The sequence below is a fragment of the Abramis brama genome (assembly GCF_963993115.1).
Source record: "Abramis brama genome assembly, chromosome: 15".
Classification (NCBI taxonomy): domain Eukaryota; kingdom Metazoa; phylum Chordata; class Actinopteri; order Cypriniformes; family Leuciscidae; genus Abramis; species Abramis brama.
In genome coordinates, this window is record NC_139977.1 from 35,056,669 (window position 1) to 35,073,305 (window position 16,637).

Sequence of the window (16,637 nt, forward strand, 5' to 3'; positions counted from 1 at the left end):
CTGGAATGGTACCATTTAAAAAGGTTCTAATATGTACCATTAGGTACTAATGTTTTGGTACCAATATACCTTTGAGGTATTAATATTAATATTAATATGCACTCTTTAGGTACAAATGACCTTTTGAAAAGTTACCGCCCCAGAGACAGCTTTTTTACCTTTACCTCCTGACAAAGTTTTACTCAAATTCAATGTTTATGATTTTAATTGTTTTCCAAAGTAGCCTAGTGGTACATTTTATATATATATATATTTTGTTTTTTTCACACTTGTTGGTTTGAGAAAGTCACAACTTTCTCAAACCAAATAAATGTTTACAAAAATCCTTTCTAGATAAATCCTTTCACAATCCAATACACAGAAAACTTAACATTTGCTTCTGTCCTTGATCATTTTTATTTATTCTGGCCATCATGTAATCCACCGGCTCCTGCAGGTTTTCTTAACAGTATGGCACTATTATCACAAGTTCTGAAGAACTGACCTTTCTGATCACAGCCAGTCATTCAAACCCATCGTGCTTTTAAATAGTTAAATGTTTGTTTCTTTCACAAATATTGTTTTAAAATGTTTAATTTCATTTGAACTGCCAACAGGATGCAAGATACTTATTTAAAATACATCAGTCACTGAAGATGTGACACTGCCTTGAGGTTTTCTGTCAAAAACATTTTTAAAAATGACATGCAGTATAACATTGTTAATTACACACGTGTTATATAAGTAACATGCATTACATAATCAGATTACTTTTTGATGGAACAAGTAAAGTAATGCTTTCTGTCTTTACACTTCACCAGTTTTACCTGATGGGACACACTTACAACAATTAAAGCATACTTGTGGTTAAGTGATAAAAAGCAGGCTGTACATGAGTTCCACATTATGACGAATCATGGGATACACTTAGCCTCAAATACATATATTTCATATATCATATATTTTAAAGGAATAGTGTGAGTGAAAGTTTCAAGCGACTCATAAACTGGCGTATCGATGTAGTCGGCTGAAAGAGTCTCTGCATAGTGACTTTGGTGATTCTGTACTTTAGCTCCACTTGTTTGGATGTTTCCAGATTGTGTGTGTTTTGAAAGTTGTTTATTTCTTTTACTTAGAAAGAAAGTCATAAAGGTTTGGAACGACATGAGGGTGAATAAATTATGAAAGCATTTACATTTTTGGGTGAACTATCCCTTTAACATGATTTTTTTCTAAAAATAAAATAAAAAAGAATTTGAAAAAAATAGATGTAGCTATCATTTAGAAGCCTTAGAAATGTGTGAATCTATTATAATAGAGCATAGGGCTTTTAACTAACTTGCATGAGCAGAAACTATGTGAACACAGGGGCTCATTTTGAATATCAATAAACGTGAGTTGTGAATATGCAAATCATGCACGCATGACAGTGGCACGTCTTCTCGCGTGTGGGTGTTGGCTTGGCTCGGCTCACGGAAGGATGACGTTAGAGCATAGACAGTAAGTGCTAGAGACACTCGGCCAATGATAGCTCACGAGTATGGCGCAATGGGTGGGGTTTATAAGGTTAATTTGATTGTAAATAGAAAAAAGAAAAAAGAAAGAAAGAAGAAAGTGACAGTTCTGAGGTAGCGGGGTGAATTGCTTTTGGGAGTCCTTAGGTAAGAATGAAGCACGTGCATGTAAACAACTGTTTTTGATTTGCTCGTTCCTCTTCTACTTATAGCTTACTTTTTGATACTTTAAAGGATTTTTTTTATTAAGATTGTTAACCTTCTTGTGGCATGTCTGTGGTGTGCTCTCCATTTAAGGGCTGACATAACACTTCACTTTGCAAGATGACGAGATAACGCAGGAACTTTCTGTATAATGCAGAATTAACAATCGTTGGGGTTGACGTGTGTGAAAAGCGCGTGCATGTCGTTTTATAGAGCGCGCGCAATAATGGCATTAACCAAACCTCAAACAAAACCCAAGGAACGCAAGACCACAGGGGCTTGTGAGTCGTGACAGTGCATTCTTCAGCGAAAAGAGGGTCAAATTTCCATTTTTTACAAGGTTTTAAACTGGTTGGTGTGGTTGTGTTGTGTCCATCACAGATTTGTAGCTAATCGAGTTCCCGGCCGGATTTTAGGTTCAATGCATTCTGAAGAAATACTTTTAATACTCTAAAGAATTCAGAGGCACGTGTGACAATCTCTCGACATTTAAAACTTGGAACTCTTTTTATTCGAAGACGGACTAAAATAAATTCTCCCAAACTAGAACAAATTGTTAAATGAATTGACCCTTCGCTAAGCCCCGCCCTCCTTAGTTACTGTTGCTACGCCTGACAAGCAGGGGCGTGTCCAGGATTTTATATTTTATATATAGGGGGGTGGCAATAAAAAAAATTGTTATACCGCTTATGGGGGACATTTCATGAATTTATGATGCTCAGAGAGGGCAAACAGTAAATTCAACTATCAGCCATTTCAAATGGAAGATGAAGGCTGTAATAACGTTGGATAAGAAATCTTTAAAGAATAATAATTTTGTATCTGTTTCCAGCATTGGGTGTGTGTGTGTGTGTGTGTGTGTGTGTGTGTGTGTGTCTGTCTGTATGTGTGAGAATGTGTGTGCATGGGAATATGTGTAAAAGCATATTAATGGAGTAATGGAAAAATGGCCTTGCTATAGTGGAGATTACTGGTGAAAACAACTACTTTTAAAATAAAATAAATTGATTAATTTGTACACAAAACTGCATTTATTTATTTATTTATTTATTTATTCATTCATTCATTCATTCATTCATTCATATTCATATTGATAAAAAGACAAGGAATCCAGAATATTTTGATTACCAAAAAATAAAAACAATGCATTTTGGGAAAAATTCCAGGAAATAGTGAGCCTCAAAAGAAATTTTGCATGTCTGTAAGATGCAGTAGATATACAACTGTAACTGGTTATGTGAACCTAGTTACACTAGTCAGATAAATAGTCAAACATAAAAGGCAGTAGCCATTAAATCATTATCTGTTAACCCTAACCCATAACCCTCTGAGTAAAAAAGTTACTTTTCTGTGTGGGGAAAATTATTTTTGGTGGTGTAAATATTATTTATTCTGAAGCAATATCCTCATCAGTGTTCTATCAGCTTTTATATACTTCTGCATATTTATCCCAGGGCGTTAATTGTTTTGATAAAGGCCAATTTTGTAACCTTATTAAATGAGAAAAAAAAAAAACAGTCAATAATTTGTCTAAAATGTAATTAGCTTAATATTAACTACTTGAACATTTAACTCTAATCAATGTTATATTTGAAATCGTGATAATATTCGGCAAAACATAGTCATTTTATTACTTAACTGTATCATATGTTATTAATAATAAACTCAACATTTTGAATTTGTTTCTTCTGTGAGTTTCTTGTGGGTGCTGCTCATTTGTTTTGATTTCTCCACTAAAGTCTCTCAAAAAGGGTCAGGCAAGCTCTGGCCTCTGATTTACCAGAAACCAGGATGATTTAAGGAAAATATAATTAAATTAAAAAACAAAATTTGTTTTCATAAAATCATAGTCTATAGGCCTATATAAAAGAAACACACAAAATATGGCTATTTAAACAATTAATAGATTAATAAAACGAAAGAAAAAACTGACAGCATGCTGCTGAGTTCATTTCTGTGAGGCGCGGCGCCTCACAAACAAGTTGACGGAAAGGAAACTGAGACGGCAGTTTGTTTGTTTTCTTTATTTTATAAAAACACAATGTTGTGTTTTATTGCGAGTGTACACAAATATAAATAAATACTTTGCAGCTTCGAATGATGTCCTGTATGAACAAAATAACGGAGTAGGCTATATTATTATGATTCCATCGCGCCGGCGCCTCTCACACACACACAACATAGGCTATTCCAGCATTGCAATCTTCACAGGGTGAACAGCGCCCCCTACTGGCCTCACTCACAGAGCACAGGGTGAACAGCGCCCCCTACTGGCCTCACACACAGAGCACAGGGTGAACAGCGCCCCCTACTGGCCTCACTCACAGAGCACAGGGTGAACAGCGCCCCCTACTGGCCTCACACACAGAGCACAGGGTGAACAGCGCCCCCTACTGGCCTCACTCACAGAGCACAGGGTGAACAGCGCCCCCTACTGGCCTCACACACAGAGCACAGGGTGAACAGCGCCCCCTACTGGCCTCACTCACAGAGCACAGGGTGAACAGCGCCCCCTACTGGCATCACGCACAGAGCACAGGGTGAACAGCGCCCCCTACTGGCCTCACTCACAGAGCACAGGGTGAACAGCGCCCCCTACTGGCCTCACTCACAGAGCACAGGGTGAACAGCAGAGCACAGGGTGAACAGCACCCCCTACTGGCCTCACACACAGAGCACAGGGTGAACAGCGCCCCCTACTGGCCTCACTCACAGAGCACAGGGTGAACAGCGCCCCCTACTGGCCTCACACACAGAGCACAGGGTTAACAGCGCCCCCTTCTGGCCTCACACACAGAGCACAGGGTGAACAGCGCCCCCTACTGGCCTCACTCACAGAGCACAGGGTGAACAGCGCCCCCTACTGGCCTCACACACAGAGCCCAGGGTGAACAGCACCCCCTACTGGCCTCACTCACAGAGCACAGGGTGAACAGCGCCCCCTACTGGCCTCACTCACAGAGCACAGGGTGAACAGCGCCCCCTACTGGCCTCACACACAGAGCACAGGGTTAACAGCGCCCCCTACTGGCCTCACTCACAGAGCACAGGGTGAACAGCGCCCCCTACTGGCCTCACACACAGAGCACAGGGTGAACAGCGCCCCCTTCTGGCCTCACACACAGAGCACAGGGTGAACAGCGCCCCCTACTGGCCTCACTCACAGAGCACAGGGTGAACAGCGCCCCCTACTGGCCTCACACACAGAGCCCAGGGTGAACAGCACCCCCTACTGGCCTCACTCACAGAGCACAGGGTGAACAGCACCCCCTACTGGCCTCACACACAGAGCACAGGGTGAACAGCACCCCCTACTGGCCTCACTCACAGAGCACAGGGTGAACAGCGCCCCTACTGGCCTCACTCACAGAGCACAGGGTGAACAGCGCCCCCTACTGGCATCACGCACAGAGCACAGGGTGAACAGCGCCCCCTACTGGCTTCACTCACAGAGCACAGGGTGAACAGCGCCCCCTACTGGCCTCACGCACAGAGCACAGGGTGAACAGCGCCCCCTACTGGCCTCACACACAGAGCACAGGGTGAACAGCGCCCCCTACTGGCCTCACTCACAGAGCACAGGGTGAACAGCAGAGCACAGGGTGAACAGCGCCCCCTACTGGCATCACGCACAGAGCACAGGGTGAACAGCGCCCCCTACTGGCCTCACTCACAGAGCACAGGGTGAACAGCGCCCCCTACTGGCCTCACGCACAGAGCACAGGGTGAACAGCGCCCCCTACTGGCCTCACACACAGAGCACAGGGTGAACAGCGCCCCCTACTGGCCTCACGCACAGAGCACAGGCTGAACAGCGCCCCCTACTGGCCTCACACACAGAGCACAGGGTGAACAGCGCCCCCTACTGGCCTCACTCACAGAGCACAGGGTGAACAGCAGAGCACAGGGTGAACAGCGCCCCCTACTGGCCTCACACACAGAGCACAGGGTGAACAGCGCCCCCTACTGGCCTCACTCACTCACAGAGCACAGGGTGAACAGCGCCCCCTACTGGCCTCACTCACAGAGCACAGGGTGAACAGCGCCCCCTACTGGCCTCACACACAGAGCACAGGGTGAACAGCGCCCCCTACTGGCCTCACACACAGAGCACAGGGTGAACAGCGCCCCCTACTGGCCTCACACACAGAGCACAGGGTGAACAGCGCCCCCTACTGGCCTCACACACAGAGCACAGGGTGAACAGCGCCCCCTACTGGCCTCACTCACAGAGCACAGGGTGAACAGCGCCCCCTACTGGCCTCACTCACAGAGCACAGGGTGAACAGCGCCCCCTACTGGCCTCACACACAGAGCCCAGGGTGAACAGCGCCCCCTACTGGCCTCACACACAGAGCACAGGGTGAACAGCGCCCCCTTCTGGCCTCACACACAGAGCACAGGGTGAACAGCGCCCCCTACTGGCCTCACTCACAGAGCACAGGGTGAACAGCGCCCCCTACTGGCCTCACACACAGAGCCCAGGGTGAACAGCGCCCCCTACTGGCCTCACTCACAGAGCACAGGGTGAACAGCGCCCCCTACTGGCCTCACACACAGAGCACAGGGTGAACAGCGCCCCCTACTGGCCTCACACACAGAGCACAGGGTGAACAGCGCCCCCTTCTGGCCTCACACACAGAGCACAGGGTGAACAGCGCCCCCTACTGGCCTCACTCACAGAGCACAGGGTGAACAGCGCCCCCTAATGGCCTCACACACAGAGCCCAGGGTGAACAGCGCCCCCTACTGGCCTCACTCACAGAGCACAGGGTGAACAGCGCCCCCTACTGGCCTCACTCACAGAGCACAGGGTGAACAGCGCCCCCTACTGGCCTCACACACAGAGCCCAGGGTGAACAGCACCCCCTACTGGCCTCACTCACTCACAGAGCACAGGGTGAACAGCGCCCCCTACTGGCCTCACACACAGAGCACAGGGTGAACAGCGCCCCCTACTGGCCTCACTCACAGAGCACAGGGTGAACAGCACCCCCTACTGGCCTCACTCACACCTCCTCCAGCAGAAACATGCTTTTCCCAGGAGTCTCCCGTCCAGATAACCAGCTCAACCCTGCTAGATGAAGCTAGTGTTACTGTTTTAAACTCAGGCACATTCACAGAGATTCATCAGTTTCTGACGTCTGAAGATAGAATCTACAATATTGAAAGTTTACAGATGTGTGATTGTGTTTAATTGACTGAATGTGTTATAGATTAAGATGAGAAAGCAATGAGAATTGAGGTTTTTACCTCTTTATGTCATTTTCACACAGTTTCTCTGCAAGTAATTTGGTCTTTAATCCAGATGATATTGATGAGGATAGATCATATAATGACCTGGTTGACCCAGATAAAAATAGTTTAAATTTAAGGTCAAGTGATACATGTCATTATTATAATGAAGTTGAATTTAATGCACTGTCCAAAAGTAAATCAAATTATAATCAGGACATGTTTTCCGCTTTTCATTTGAATATCCGTAGTCTACCTAAGAATTTTGACTTATTCATACAGTTTCTATCAACTTTAGAACATCAGTTTTCTGTGCTTGCTCTGACTGAAACGTGGCTGAATGAGGACATCAGACAATTTTACTCCTTACCTCAATATAATGCAGTACATTTTTGTAGAACTAATAGAAAAGGTGGTGGAGTTTCTCTTTTTATTCATGACGATTTTGAATTCTTTGAAAGGAAAGATCTGAGTATTCATTTTTCTGAAACTGATGCAGAAGCAGTTTTTATAGAAATTCCAAAATGTGGCTGTTTTGGGGGTCAAACTGTAATTATTGGTTGCATTTATCGACCACCTGATAATGATATTGACATTTTTAATGAGGCTTTGTCCTCTATGCTGGAGATTATAAGTGTTAAGAATAGGACTTGCATTCTTCTTGGAGATTTCAACATTGATCTTTTGAAACATGAATCTAATTCCTCCATTGAGTTCTTAAATACAATTTATTCTTATTATTTCTATCCACTTATTGATAAACCAACAAGGATAACATGTTCATCGGCAACCTTAATTGACAATATACTAACTAATCATTTTGTAAATTCAATCACATCAGGTGTAATGCTCACTGATATTTCAGATCATCTCCCTGTATTTCTGCTTTTTACAAATTCTCAGCAAAAAAAGCCAACCTATAGTATGAAACATCGTAGACTTACTTCTAAATATGTTGAGTCTTTTAAAAGGTCTCTGGCTGAGATATCATGGAATCATGTCTTCGGACATCAGGATGCAGGATCAGACATTTATGAATATATTTTCATCTTTGTTTAATAAATGTTTTCCATTGGTACAAAGTAGAAGTAAAAACAGGAATATTTCTAAGCCATGGTTTACACCTGCATTAAGAAAATCTTCCATTACTAAAAATAAGTTGTATAAAAAATCTCTCATTAGCCCCACACCGTTAAATATTGCGTACTATAAAAAATATTTTAAAAAAATTCAGCAAAGCTCTAAAAGATGCCAAGAAAAAATATTTTTCGGAAAAGTTAGGAAATTCAAGTGAAAATGTAAAAAAGACCTGGAATGTTATAAATGAATTATTAAATAAAAAACAAACAACTCGAGAAATTCTATCTCAGTTATCCGATGGTATTGAGAAGTATCAAAACCCCATCGATATAGCAAACGGTTTCAATGATTTCTTTGTGAATGTTGGTCCTTCACTGGCAAAAAACATTGTGAATACAGGAAAATTTACTTCACAAATTTTTGATTTGCCTCATCCTTGCTTAAATGAATTTGATCCTCCAACTCCTAATGAAGTGCTTGAAATCATATTAAAGATGAAGGATACAGCACCAGGACATGATGAAATTAGAGCTAGTCTCATAAAGAAAGTAGCTTCCTCTATTATTGAGCCTGTAACTTATGTTCTCTCTTTGTCACTCAAAACAGGCGTTGTACCAAGAGATCTCAAATTAGCTAAAGTAACTCCCTTGTTTAAGTCTGGGAATTCACATTTATTTAACAGTTATCGACCTATTTCAGTTCTACCTTTGTTTTCTAAAATACTGGAAAAATTAGTTTATAAAAGGATATTAAAACACTTAGACAGTAAATTTGATCTTATATGATCACCAGTATGGCTTCAGAGAGAACATGTCTACAGAAATGGCTCTTTTACAGTTTGTCGATAAAATCACGAAAAATCTGCATGAGAAAAATAACACTATTAGTATATTTTTAGACTTGTCGAAAGCATTCGACACAGTAAATCATAATATTCTTTTAGCAAAATTAGAAAATTATGGTATTAAACATATAGCCTTAAATTGGGTACAAAACTATTTGGAAGAGAGAGAGCAATTTGTTTGTTAACAATCTGAGCTCAAGTAGGGGAAAACTTTTATGTGGGGTACCGCAGGGGTCCATTTTGGGACCTCTATTATTTCTAATTTATATCAATGATTTAAGAGTTGTTTGTAAAAATGTTATGCCACTCATGTTTGCAGACGATACATGTCTTCTATTATCTCATTCTAACATTGACACATTGATAAGAGAAGCAAATGAAGAATTACAAAATATTTCTAAATGGTTTAAAGTAAATCAACTCTCTCTTAATATAGAAAAAACTAACTTTATGATTTTTAGCACAAAAAACAAAGGAGACTGTCAGGACATAGAGGTATCAATTGATGGTTTAAAAATTAGCCAAGTGAACCAAATAAAATTTTTAGGTGTTATTGTCGACCAAAAACTAACCTGGAAATATCATATTCAACATGTTTGTAGAAAAATAATGAAATCTGTTGGTATACTGAGTAGAGTTCGCTCTTTAATTGATATTTCATGTATGAAAACATTATATTACAGTTTAATCTATCCCCACATTCTGTACTGTAATATTGTTTGGGGTGCAACATGCCAAACATATCTAAATAAGATTTTATTAATACAAAAGAAATTCTTAAGAATTATGAGTAATTCAAATAGATTGTCATCATCTGCTCCGCTTTTCATAAAATATAACATTTTGACAATATTTAATGTTAACATCTATTGCATAAATATCTTTATGTACAAGTATGTGAATATGATAATCATATTATGCCCAGAGCTTTTAATAACTTTTTCATGTATTCTTCGGATGTTCATGCCTACTCCACAAGGCGCTGTAAAGACTTTTATCTTCCTTTTTGTAGAACTACAGCCAATCAATCTACACTGAAATACAGAGGGCCTTCCCTCTGGAATCATTTAGACCCCATTTTAAAGACTAAAACCACTCTAAACTCTTTCAAAAGAGAGCTGAAAATAATGTTAACATGTAAATAAGTTTATCTTGTTAATTTGTTATATTGAAATGATTGATGTATTGATTGTATTGTCTTGTTTGATCATGTAATTTTTAATGTGATTTTGGGGAGGTGGTTTTATAAGACCTCATGGTCTTCTCACTCTCTCCCGCACAGTATTTTTGTTTTCTTCTTTTATGGATTTTTAAAGTTATATTTTAAATGTTATATGTGCAAATAAACTTTCAACTTTCAACTTTCAAGGATAATCTGATATATATTTGTGATTTCTAGTCTCCTGTGATCCAGACGAGCCTGTAAAGTTTGATTCTGATGTCAAAACTGAGGTGAGATTCTCATCAAACCCTTCATCATGTTCAAGAACACACAACATCATCATCATCCTCACCATCATCATCTTCATCATGTTCACTTCGGGACTCTTTTACAGACTCAAGAACAGTTTCTTCATCAGATGTGTGTCTCAATCCTGCACTTCTGCTTTACTGACACACTAGTGTTCTCTGCCTCTGATAGTGAACACGCTTATACTGTATATATACAGTGAGGAAAATAAGTATTTGAACACCCTGCTATTTTGCAAGTTCTCCCACTTGGAAATCATGGAGGGGTCTGAAATTGTCATCACAGGTGCATGTCCACTGTGAGAGACATAATCTAAAACAAAAAATCCAGAAATCACAATATATGATTTTTTAACTATTTATTTGTATGATACAGCTGCAAATAAAGTATTTGAACACCTGTCTATCAGCTAGAATTCTGACCCTCAAAGACCTGTTAGTCTGCCTTTAAAATGTCCACCTCCACTCCATTTATTATCCTAAATTAGATGCACCTGTTTGAGGTCGTTAGCTGCATAAAGACACCTGTCCACCCCATACAATCAGTAAGAATCCAACTACTAACATGGCCAAGACCAAAGAGCTGTCCAAAGACACTAGAGACAAAATTGTACACCTCCACAAGGCTGGAAAGGGCTACGGGGAAATTGCCAAGCAGCTTGGTGAAAAAAGGTCCACTGTTGGAGCAATCATTAGAAAATGGAAGAAGCTAAACATGACTGTCAATCTCCCTCGGACTGGGGCTCCATGCAAGATCTCACCTCGTGGGGTCTCAATGATCCTAAGAAAGGTGAGAAATCAGCCCAGAACTACACGGGAGGAGCTGGTCAATGACCTGAAAAGAGCTGGGACCACCGTTTCCAAGGTTACTGTTGGTAATACACTAAGACGTCATGGTTTGAAATCATGCATGGCACGGAAGGTTCCCCTGCTTAAACCAGCACGTCAAGGCCCGTCTTAAGTTTGCCAATGACCATTTGGATGATCCAGAGGAGTCATGGGAGAAAGTCATGTGGTCAGATGAGACCAAAATATAACTTTTTGGTCATAATTCCACTAAACGTGTTTGGAGGAAGAAGAATGATGAGTACCATCCCAAGAACACCTTCCCTACTGTGAAGCATGGGGGTGGTAGCATCATGCTTTGGGGGTGTTTTTCTGCACATGGGACAGGGCGACTGCACTGCATTAAGGAGAGGATGACCGGGGCCATGTATTGCGAGATTTTGGGGAACAACCTCCTTCCCTCAGTTAGAGCATTGAAGATGGGTCGAGGCTGGGTCTTCCAACATGACAATGACCCGAAGCACACAGCCAGGATAACCAAGGAGTGGCTCTGTAAGAAGCATATCAAGGTTCTGGCGTGGCCTAGCCAGTCTCCAGACCTAAACCCAATAGAGAATCTTTGGAGGGAGCTCAAACTCCGTGTTTCTCAGCGTCAGCCCAGAAACCTGACTGATCTAGAGAAGATCTGTGTGGAGGAGTGGGCCAAAATCCCTCCTGCAGTGTGTGCAAACCTGGTGAAAAACTACAGGAAACGTTTGACCTCTGTAATTGCAAACAAAGGCTACTGTACCAAATATTAACATTGATTTTCTCAGGTGTTCAAATACTTATTTGCAGCTGTATCATACAAATAAATAGTTAAAAAATCATACATTGTGATTTCTGGATTATTTTTTTTAGATTATGGGCCCTATCTTGCACCCAGCGCAATTGACTTTGTACACCGACGCATGTATCATTCCTATTTTGCACCCGCGCAAAGCGCGCTTTTCCCTCCACAGAAGCACGTCGCTAAACTAGGAAATACACTTGCGCTCCCTGGGCGGTTCAGCGCAAAAAAGGAGGCGTGTTCCAGCGCAAACGTTCCTTCATGCTATTTTGCAGATTTAGAAAACATTTGCGCCACTAACCAGGAAAAAATAGTTTAAAGTCAGTGGCGCGTTGCGCATGTTATTCATATGCTATTTTAAGGGCGCATGCTTGGCCATAATCAATGTAGCGTGTGCAAAACGCGCACTTTGATTCTCTCATCTACACAGAAGCAGCAGTTTTCATTTTTGCAAATCATACATTATTACGATAGATAGATCTCCTGGCGCGCGCCTGGCAAATCCGCCGTTATGATAGGAATCCGCTTTAGAACAAGCGCGCCTGCTCTTAAAGGGAATGTGAGATGACGCTCTGATTGGTTTATTTCACGTTACGCCCAAACCACACCTATGAATAATGAAGCTCTTCAGACCAACCCATTTTAGATTTGCGCCTGGCGCAAGAGTCATTTATCCCGCCGGGAAACTAGCAACAGCGCCAAGACCCGCCCACAAAGTTACTTGCGCTTTGCGCTTTGACACTTGCGTTTCAGATCGTTAAAATAGGGCCCTATGTCTCTCACAGTGGACATGCACCTACGATGACAATTTCAGACCCCTCCATGATTTCTAAGTGGGAGAACTTGCAAAATAGCAGGGTGTTCAAATGCTTTCTTTACTGGATCTCTTAGCGCTGTGTAGCAACAGTGTAGCTTGATCAAGATCGGCTCGCACTGCATTTTTCCAAACTGTTTAATGGTCCGTGAAGCACAAAATAACGAGTAGCGCAGTTTTGTTCCGTTTTCATTAAGTTTGCCATTTGATGTTGGGCGCCAGCGTCTCTTACATTATGCGCTTGCCGCGCGCCTACATTTGAAAATTTGCGTTTTCATTTCTTCTTCGCTGCTCTAAATAGTGGTTGCTTATGGCAACAGCACAACTTCCTGTGTTGCCACCATAGACAGTAAGGTTGCCACAAGCAACCACTGTTTAGAGCAGCGAAGAAGAATTGGTCTCCGATTTGCAGCGTTAAGCAAAGCTAGCGTGCATAACTAGGTATTGTTTAATAAAATGGTATCGGATCGGTACATGGGTAGATGTACTCGCCGATACCGATGCCAGAATTTTTATTGGTATCGGCGGCATTTCCGATACTAGTATCGGAATCAGAACAACCCTACATCTCACTCAGGTCATACTTGAACCGGGAATTTCTTGTGTGTCCCAATTTTGTTGCTTCCCTTTTGAGCCATGTAACAAAACTGAATCAACAGTAAATTGTAAACGCATTCAGCATTCTTAAGCTATAATATATACGAATATTTATTTTAAATAGTAGATATATAGCCTAGTGTAAATAAACTGCAGTATTCAGTAAGTATTGAGCTCTAAATAGTATATGAAAATAGAATTAGTGCGTCCCAAATGGTAGTATGTTCAAATGAGTATTCCAAAGATCCCCGGATGGTTTACTATTTCCGGTCAGAATCCGAAGTGCAGATCCGGTGTGGTGAGATGACATTCATCAGAGAGATCATTACATTTCACAATATAAACTGATTCATATCAGATGAGTGTGAACAGAATAACGGCTGAAAGTCAATGTAAAACAATTAAAGAGTTTTATTATACAGTATATAGTTATATACTGTTGTTATATGCCAGATTTAATGTTTGCCTGAGGTGAAGGAGTAACAGTGAAAAAGTAAAAAGATTAGAGTTGAGTTAGTGTGCCGTTCCTCTGTCCCGAACGGCTGACAGTAAATCCCAGTTCAACAAGGTTTATTATTAAAGTATAAATTAAGCAACTCAAAAGAAAGTAAAATATTCTTCAGGAGGAGGAAAGGCCGAAACAGCAAAAGTACTCTGGACTACTTTGTTACAAAGTAAAAATACTCTGTCTAGTCAGAAAAAAGAAATGAACAACAGAAATGTTCACTAACTCCTTAAACAGACAAAAACAGGAGAAAGGGGTTTTACAGAAATAAAACGGCTTCCAGTGCATTTAAACACATAGTGGCGACAACAACAGTGAGTTAAAGTTCAGTAAGCTACAATTACCCGTAACTTTAAAAGTGTTTCACAATATCGTCTCTGCAACAATATACAGAGCAACAACACGAGGCAGGCGAGGGTTAAAGTCAGTAATCTGGAAGATGAGCTTCAGTTTCCACACAAGTAAACCCAACTCAAACACAAGACAAGCTTCAGTTATGAAGTAACTGTGTGCCAGAGACACAGAGAAACACAGAGAGAGTGTGAGTGATCACGTGAATAATTTCCACATGAACATAAAGATCATTCTGACTGACTTTGACACAAATTTGACATTTATTTTGTTAGTGGTGAAAAGAAACAAACTTGATCATCTTGATCTGCTGATACTGAGATTGTGTGTGTGTGTGTGTGTGTGTGTGTGTGTGTGTGTGTGTGTGTTTGTGTGTGTTTCCGGTTGGGATCCTGTAGCGCGGGTGAACGCCGAAATGTTGTTTGGTAAAAACTAAGCAACCACACCCGTTGTAATTGGGAGAAGATCCTACAGTCTTCCAGCAGTGTATGCCCGCTGTCTGAGCATCAATGGATGGCTTTCCATTCTCATGAAAAAGTCTATAGAAACCGTCTGAACACCAAACGCCAGCGCGAGACAAGCTTTTGTTCCTCTGGTGATCCAGGAAAGTGGATAACGCTTGGTAAATTGTTAAAATATATCTAGATATTCTTCAAGAACGGAATTTTTACAGCGGAAAGCCACATTGGTAAACCTTTCAGATTACAACTCCTGAAATATGTGGCGCGAGTTTTAAAGAAGTTCCCGGCGACACAATCATATCCTGAAGACTTAACATCGGTCTCGACAGCTGACTGGATCCGCGAACAGCTGCGCTATCTGCGGGAAACCGTCCTGCCCTCTCTACGGACGCGAGCGACTCAACCCAAGCGGAACAGAAAGGTGAGCAGGAATAAACTTGCATACCTGTGGCAGCATAGAAGATCTAAAGCGATTTAAGTCAATTTAAACAACAGTGAATATCCCGCCCGTCCACTGTGTTCTAGCGATATCACAGTTATACAAACTTATTATGTCACTAAATGCCTAAATCAGAGGCGTAATGATGATCTCCCACCCCCACCCTGTATGGTATTTGAACGTGCCGCCAATGAAACCAACTCTTTTCCCTGAAACCACGCACTTTACATTTAAGGAAGTAGAGACTGTCTTAAAAACCTCCCTAACAACAAAGCCAGTGGTAAGGATGGCGGGACATATGAGACTCTTAAAACCATACAGTCATGTAAGATTTTAACAACTGTCTTTAACGCCTGTTTGGAAAATAAGAGAGTACCAGATTCATGGAAAGGAGCACTAATCCATCGTATTCCAAAAAAGACAACAATCCTGATGAACCATCGACATGGAGGGATATATTCTCCCTACCATCTATAAGGTGTTCATGAAATGCATACTGGCCAGAGTTCTAGCTTGGTTGGTGGAAGCTGACATCTTATCCACTAAGCAAAAGGCATACATCAATAGACAAGGTATGAACGAGCATGTATTTTGCCTCAAAACAGGGATAGATGACTTTAAGCATGAGTCGTGTAAACTGTACTCAGTCTTCTTAATTTCAATTTCAGCCGACGGTGCGGAACACACTGAGGAAACTTAGTCGGCCGACGCACAAGAACTGCCCGACGGCCGACCGTCGGCTTGGTGTGTTCCAGGCTTTAGACTTTAGAGATGCATTTGGAACTAGACATGTGCCGGTATTCGGTAATGCAATAAATCGCGGTAATGAATATGCACAATATTGTTATCGCGGGCACTTCAAAATACCGTGAAAAATAATAGATCAGAATTTATATTATAGAACGCGCATTAGCTTATTTTCCATCAACCGCTTAAACAAACACTGCGTATAGGCTATGCTGCGTGAAACACGTGCGCACTCTGATGTAAACAATCCCCACGTGTAGAAGCACTGTGTGCATGCGGCGCAGTGCGCACTCTAGTCTAATGTAATGAATCCTCACATGGAGAAGAAGCATGGCGGAAGGGGGAACGCTGCCGACGATTTATCCCCCTTCTAAAAGCAGGGCTGCCAACTCTACGCATTCAGCGTGAGACTCACGCAATTTACACTTTTCACACGATCTCGCGCCACACATTCATTTTCTCACGCAGAGAAAAATCACGGAGCAAAGAGGACACTGATACCGACAGACTAGACAGAGCAGGCTACTTATGATATGAAAAAGATTCTCAGCTCTTAGGTTTTGTCCATTTTATTACGAAATTCAGACAATAAATACCGTTTTGACACTTGTAAGGCCGTGTGTCCACCAAAGCGTTTTTAGCCAGCTGAAAACGCCTATCTGTGGGCGCTTGAGAGCGTTTTGGCAGCGTTGCGTTTTTTTTTTTCAGTTGAAACACTTTGCTTGTTATGATACGGAATATCCGCGAGAGTGTTACTAGTATCTCATTTCACACATATTTTG

At 41.7% G+C, this 16,637-nt stretch overlaps 2 protein-coding genes and 1 long non-coding RNA gene across 3 annotated transcripts in view; 2 read left to right on the forward strand and 1 right to left on the reverse strand.

Moving 5' to 3' along the window:
- The window catches only part of LOC311096824 (uncharacterized protein), a 160,273-nt gene that overhangs the window by 101,010 nt on the left and 42,626 nt on the right, over positions 1 to 16,637 (forward strand). The window lies entirely within an intron of this gene.
- The window catches only part of LOC311096823 (uncharacterized protein), a 116,828-nt gene that overhangs the window by 20,849 nt on the left and 79,342 nt on the right, over positions 1 to 16,637 (reverse strand). The window lies entirely within an intron of this gene.
- LOC311096852 lies at positions 1,596 to 14,767 on the forward strand. The gene is made up of 3 exons (XR_014609156.1): positions 1,596 to 1,640; positions 10,256 to 10,308; positions 14,607 to 14,767. It is a non-coding gene; the product is annotated as an uncharacterized lncRNA (long non-coding RNA).